Here is a 7,632-nt window from a genome sequence, read left to right as displayed (position 1 = left end):
TCTTTGCCTGAGAGCCCTTTGATTTCAAGATTATACTTTGAAGAGTGGGGGGTGGTTTACATTTTTATTTATTTCAAGGGAGGTTTCTGCCTTCCTTAGCAGACACTTGTCTTTTCAAACCAAGACATCATCTTAGAAGAGAAAGACTAGAGCAAAACCTCTTCAGGCATCCCATCTGCACGTGGCACCAGGATGCTACATGATGCTTTTTCCAAGCCACAGCTGCTGACTTAAAGCCCGCTTGCTTCAAAGACCCTGGCAGAATTCACTCATACCTCCATGATTAGGCACAGTCTAGTCACCCCTTTGGCTTTGTGGAGGCAACCAGAATCAACACTGCCAACTCCTAATGTACCCAAGATGGGTGCTCCTGAACCAGTTTCCTTGCAAGCACAGTCTTGTCATCTCAGCATTTTGTCCCAGCAGCAGGAATATGCAGCAGGAGTGGAGCAGAACGAGTAGCCATGAGCCTGGGTTATTTTTACATCATTTGTTCCACCTTGCATATTTAGGTGCTTCTCTGAGTCCCTACATCAGAGGAAGGCCACCGTGGCAAGTCTTGCTCAGATTGGGAGCTTTAGAATAGCCTCCCTTGCTGACTCGGGAACAGAATTACCAGCAGCTCATGTAGCACATGCCATGTGGGAGCTGTTGGATCTGAGCAATGAAAATGGGCTCTTGCTCTGTTAAGATGGTTTTCATGGGATTTTCCAGCCAGCAGACTTGCTTTGTGGGACACACCCAGGACATTCAGCCATCAGCAACACAGCTGCATGCAGAAGGCTCTTGGCCAGCCAGACTGGGAGGGGCATTTAAACACAAGTTTCTTGCCTTCATCTTTATAACCTGCTATTTCTCTCCTGGGTTGCTAAGGATTCCTCAGAGCACATCCCTCTGGGATGTCCCAGATGCAGCAGAGGCATGGTCAGTAACAGCCTGTCACGATCCGCAAGGTGGGATTCGTGATGTGGTTCTTTTAGCCGGTCTTAGAGTACAAAAGATTATCAGCAAACCAAGGACTTAAACAAGAAAACACAGTTTATTGAGTGCTCATCAGCACTAATATGCGATAGAGGGAAAGAAAAGAGAAAGCAAAGCATAAGGAAAAGAGAGTAAGGGGATTATAGCTACCAACGTTGAAGTCCACTCAGCCGTCCAACGACGCAGAGTCTTCTGTCCGTTGGGGAGATCTCAAAGGAAGGTAAGTTTGGGGTATAATTTTATAGTCTTTTGCAAAGCGAGGGGCGCAGGGCCAAAACCAGAGGAGATTGATGATCATTGTGATGAAATTCCATTGTGCAGGGAGCAGGTGTAGGGTACAGAGCGATCCATGTCTTGCAAGTCTTTGCTCACCAGCAGGAACAAGGGCAAGGTGTTGTGGAAAACCCATTGCACAGGCTACCGGGCACAAACCTCTGCTCACCAGCAGGAACGAGAGCCATGAGTCGTGGAAAACCCGTTGTGCAGGTTACCAAGCCTCTGCTCACCAGCAGGAACAAGAGCAGTGTACTGTGCAACCTCCTGCAAACAATCACTGAGCAAACATCCATCTCAGCTAGGCCCAAACCCCCAAACCAAGTCCCTTGTGATATTCAGGGTCTCAGTCTCTGTCCTTGAGACGGTTGTGAGACAGATGAGGGAATCTTCGGACCGTCTCTTACACAGTCCATCACCAGTAAACTATAGCTTTAGCAAACCTGTGCCGGCGAACTCCAGCTGAACCCCAGCAGCTGAAAGGGTTTTCATTTCCACTTCTCCAAGTCTGGCATTTCAAGGTGTTTTTCTTTTTAATCGATGTCCATGGCCAGCTCCGGAGGGGCCTGAACAAAGAGAGGGAGGTGGTGCAGCCACTGTTTCTGTACAAAGTATTTCCACATGCAAGTGAAATGGGGTTCTACTTGCTTAATGCATGTTTTGCAGTGTGGTTACAGGCTGCTGTTCTGCCTCCACAAAGCTGTTATTTATTTACTTAAAGACTTGCATTCCATGGAAGAAGATGCCCCAAGATAGCACTGTATTTCTAAAATTAAACCCAGCTGGATGGAGTGGGGAGCAAGCAAGCACTCCTGTGCTACCAACAGCAGTAGGAACAGGGTTTCCCATGTCCCAGACTCCTCCACACTTGCTAAGCAGCAGGAAAGCCTGGCAAAATGCCTCCTGTGTCCTCAGTCATGAGGGAGGCAGCTCTCTGGGAAGTCAGACCAAGTGCCTTACTCAACAGCAGGAGTGCTACTTCTTCCTATGTCAGGGGAACAGGGTTTAAGAGCAGTGATAGCCTTTCTTGCCCCAGCAGCTCTGCAAACCCCCACCCTGCTGCGGAACAGCAGACACCTCACCATGTGCCTGACACAGGTTTGAGTGTGGCCAGAAGTCCTTTAGCAGAATTTGTGAGGAAGGCTGCCTTTGTGAGGCTCATCTACCTAACCTAGCCAACATTTTCATCTAGTTTTTGTGCCACTGATAGCATCCTGCTCTATTAGCCTTCACTGTTGTAACCTAAGTTAAGAAACCTGTTCTCACAAAAGCCATTTATGGAAGGGAGGGGGAAAACCCAACTATTCCTCCAACCTTGCATGGTACCAGCAAGAAATCCCTTCCAGACACACTCTCAGCACCTGTTCCCCCATCCACATGAGCACAGAGGCCACCTCTACATCCGCAAGTGGCTCTGCTCAGAAATGAGCACATCAGCTCATCTGTACCAGAGCTGCTGTGCCACGGCGGTGTCGATGACAGGAGTGCCGCGACTACCGTGAAGAAGCCGTCCTGAAAAGGACTGCCCAGGGGCACAGGCACATTCTCTACCTGGCGAGTGATTTCAGTTCAGCGGCAGCGTGCAGGCGACGCGGAGAGACTAGAGAGCTGTATGGCATTCCACTGAGAAATAGCCTTTATTATAGCAGGGCCCTCAGAGGAGGGAGCCAGTGACAGCAGCTCCCCCAGCTGGGGAAAACCCGGGGTATTTATAGGGAAGGAGAGGGGCGGGGGAAACTTGGATACATGTATGGGGTGGATTGATAAAGAGGGAAACCAATGGGGTGTAACAAATTAACATGTTCAACTCAAAGGCCTCTGGGAGTGACACTTTTTCTCTTCACGACATCAAAGTCTCGCCTAGGGAGAAGCTCTCCAGGGGAGAGCCAGGATTTTGAGGCTGGCTGGTTCTTTGGCCTCCACACTGCTGGTCATGGGCTTTACCATGGCCTGCACTTAACCTCATCCCTCAGACAAAATGTCTCCTCATACACACAGCTGAAGCTTTCCGCAGGACATGTTGGGCACTGGTGAAGCCCCCTGCACCCATCAGGGTTGGGAGCACCTTGAAGGCTCTAGGGAAGCAAAACTCCAGCAATGGCAGAGGTGGCTTTGCAAGGACCATGTGAAGGAAAGTTAAGTACAGCCCCAGACCTTGCTTCTCTGCACCAGGAGGTTCACACAAATGTGGGACAGAAAAGCTGGCAAGGAAGTCTGAGCCAGATCCAGAATAAACAGGAAAAGAAACAAGAATGATGGCTTATAGGAATGGCTGAGCAACAGAAAAAAAGGTGAAAACTGGGGAGGTCAGGGTGCCTGTGCAGCTGCAGCTTCCAGGCTCATGTATCATCTCTCCCAGGGCCTCAGAACGGTATCCTGTCCTGAGTACAGACAGGAACTACTGTTCCTTCACCTATGAGCAAAGAGACAGTCCCTGGCATCACATGAAGCTTGTTTTAACTGAAGTAGAAAGGACACCACTAACTGATCTGGACCGTGATCCAAGAGAACCTGACCACACATAAGTGGGCCAGACCAACATGTCACGCTTGTTAAGTCACTCAAATTATTGTTTGCATGTGGGGACACTAACATGGCATTCCCATTGCTCTGTGTACTCTGCAGTGAGCACCTGGAGACAGATTTCCAAGCCTGAGTGTTCATCATGCCTGATGTGCAATTGGAGAAAGTGATGTTTGCTACCAGATTGACAAAACTATTTTTAGCAGATGGGCTTTTGTCCCTTGATTTCTCCTAAATATTGGAGGAAGATTTCACCTTGCTGCCTCTCAAGGGAAAACCTTCACATGTGTTGGTGACAGCCCAGACCCTGTTCTAATGAGAGTGAGAAGTGCAGATTTTCAGGGTTCATTGCAGAGTTGAGGGAAAGGGTGAGGAGGAGTAAGAAGAGAAGCAAGCTAGCCACCAGCAAGGATCTCACAAAAGAGCCTGCTTCTTATCAAAGCTCAGCTATTTCTGTGACTATGCCCATTACCCCGTAATTATACTTATTCTGCTCTGCACAGTACTAAGTCAAGTCTACTGATCCCAGTCCAAACTCCTGCTGCCTTCCTGTTTGTATTAGGGCACCAGCATGGGTTAAAAATTAGAGAGTAAGATTGCCTCAGTATCTGATTTATCCCCTTTCTTTCTTCCATCTTGATTTGGGATGTGCTGGTCAGCATCCCCTAGGGAGAGCATTAATCAGGAACAGAGGGAGAGCTAGAAGCTGCCTGACAAGGACAAGACCATGGCTATGGGACAAGCTGCACTTTGGAATCTCTTGTTTTGACCCTGGTACAAATCCAAGACATGCTTGCTGATGCATCCCAGCACTGACACCCCAGAAGATGGCACAAGATCAGCATCCCCAAGGCCACAGCTAGCTCTGGTCCTGATGTCACATTACCTCAGTGCTGGAGATGCTTCTGTGGTGAAAGGCTGCCCATCCCTGTGACTCCAGAGGCAGCTCCAGCTCTCTAGATGCAGAAAGGGCCTCCTGTCCTCTTACAGAGCTCTCATTTCAGGGACCAGAGCAAGGGAAGATGTTACTGCCATTCCAAAAGGGCAACAAAATATCTTTAACATTTGGTCCATCGATGAACAACAGCTGCACCACAAGGAGGACAATGGGAAGGTAGGACACAGCACCCAATCTGCCTGGCAACTCCTGACCCATGTGAAGCCAAGCTGAGTGCAGAGCAACAGCGTTTGTGCCACGTCAGTCCTCTCCCAGGGGCTTTACCTGGAGCCTGAGGTGCCTAAGCTCCTGTAGCTCTTAATACCACAGAGAAAGGGCAGAAGATCCTCCCAAGGTGGGTAAGCAAAGGGTCATGGTAAAGGAATGTGAGAGCTCAAAAGGGAGGTGAACAGGGCTCAGATATTGAAGGAAATCAGGAGCAGAAGCAAGGGGTACTTTACAGCAGAATGGGGCATGGCTCTGAAGAGTTATTTTCTGCTTGGTAGCCCAAAAGGAAAGAAAACATCCGTCAACCCTGGGAAAAATTTGCACTTTGTGGTTATCCAGCTTCTTCTACAAGGTAAGAGCAGGTCCAGACTTGTTCAGGAGCACAAATATATGTGTGTTACCCAAGAAAACACTTGCCCAGTCATAACACCTTACTGTGAGTACTGGACTAATTTGTATTTCTGCCTGTGAAAGTACCTTATGACTATGCAGGGGCTAAGATGATAGTTACCATCACTCCCAAAGGCCATCACACCCAGACAGCACTCAGCCAGGCAGAGCCTAATCACAGGAATATCCAGTGAGATATTGTAGAACACCATTTCTTGTAGTTCATTTATTTAATTTTTTTAAGAATTTGTTAAAAACTTGTTGGTATATTGTAACCTTCTCCCCTTACCCCTCCCTCTGTGAGCTCCGATTGGACCCTGGACTGTGCCCACCCCTAAGATAAAACCCAGTGCACAGAGGTGCTCTGGGCTCTCTCTGGTGCTGTTTTGACCCAGCCCAGAGCCTTGTGTTCATCCCCTCTCCCTAATAAACCTGTTCCTGGGAAGTACAGCCGAGTGAGTCTCCTCCATCCTTTTACCACCCATGACGCCTGATCTGGCACAGCCCGGCAGGATTCGATGCTCTGAAGGTTCTGCAGTGGGATCGCCTTTCCCCTGCAGTTCCCCACTCCTGGCAACTGCCCGTGCCGGAGTGGCACCGTAGAGCTAGCCCGGAGCTCCGGTGTGGCCAAAGAGCAGAGTCAATTTCTTACTATTCAAATCCAGGGACCATCTAACCTTTTTGGTGTGGGTGGGGAATCCATCTTTGCTCTTTTACAGTATTGCCACAACTGAATGAAAAATAACTTAAGCCTAAAGTAGATAGACGTTCATTTCCCTCCTATTTTGTTTGCTTCCTTCTGTGGGCAATGGAGCATGCACAAGCTTTTGATAGTTTTTTTTTTTATTCCTCAGCCACTGTGCACAAAGCACCTTCTGATACCTTTTCAAACCACTGAATTTCCAGGAACCACCCCTGGCAAAGCAGTGGCAGAGTTTGACAATCAGAGCATGAGCTACAGATTCACCATAGGTAAATTCTTGGTAGTCTCTAATGGGGCATCCAGGCCAATTCTTATAACACTTGTGATATTTTAGGACATGATAAAACTCCAACTGGTAAGGGAGAGTCTTTACTTACAAAGAGACAAATAATGAGTATTTGTCAGATTTCTTGAGACAATCACAGTTCTCCCCCCCACCAATCTTTTAAAACCTCTGCAATGAACATGGAGAGACAGAAGCCCTCCTCCCTCCTCTCTGTAGGGACAGGCAGCAACACCACACAGTGCCCAGGACACCCACCTCCCTGTCTGCCCCATAGGAAGGGGTGTCCAGGGCTGATGCAGCCCTGATCCCAGGTCCCTGCAGCCTCTGCATGACTGTTGTGCTTTCCTTGGTTATCAGCTGCCTCACTCCCTGCTGGAAGTGTTCTGAATAGCCCTTCCATGAAGGGAGAATATCGCAAAGGTCTTGCGATAACATGACAGACCCAAACACTACTGATCATAGACACTTCTGGAAAACAAAAGGCCTTTTCTGCATCTCACAGCCATAAATTATGAAAGTTTTTTCCCAGATCATAGAATCACAGACTGTTCTGAGTTGGAAGGCACCCACAAGAATCATAAAGTCCAACTACTATGTGAATGGCCTATAGAGAGATTGAACCCACAATCTTGGTGGTTTTAGCACCATATTCTGACCAACTGAGTTAATCTTTCCCCCTCCCATTTTCTGGTTATTTTTTAAAATGAGTGTAATTAGAATTGTGTTCTCTTTCCATGAGCACTCAAGAAATTGGCTCAACACAATTGTGCCCCACATCTAAAACAAGGTGGGCAAAGAACAACTCTTGGATTCCCATATTAAACTATTCACAGCATTTCAGACCCATCTGGAAGCGTGGGGTTCAGTGCTGTCACATGGTAGGAAAGATGCAGCAGCTTACTCAAGGCAAGCCTCCACCTCACTGTTGAGTCTAGGCTGGGGAGAATTAGAGGAAAAATGTCAAAAAAAAAAAAAAAAAAAAAAAAAAGGCAAAGGGGAGGGGAAAGAAGGCAAAAGAGATGAAAAAACAGCAAAATGGGGGAGGGGAAGACAAAAAGGGAAAAAAAGGACCTTGCCTCCTGGTGAACCTAAGCAAAGTAGAGATAAATAGAAACTATGCCTCAGAAAACAGCAACAAGCCCATTAAGTACAGGAACATCAAACAAACAAAATCTATCAAATAATGTTGAACACCAAAACTCTTGGTCTTTGAGGGGGAGGGGAAAAACCCCAAACTTTAATTATTTTATTTCCTAGTGGTACATATCTAGGGCCAAGCAGATTTCTCCCAGAAATGGCAGAGATTTAGCT

Source organism: Cyanistes caeruleus, chromosome 2, assembly GCF_971803275.1.
Source record: "Cyanistes caeruleus chromosome 2, bCyaCae1.hap1.1, whole genome shotgun sequence".
Taxonomy (NCBI): Eukaryota; Metazoa; Chordata; class Aves; order Passeriformes; family Paridae; genus Cyanistes; species Cyanistes caeruleus.
Note: the sequence above shows the minus strand (reverse complement) of the source record.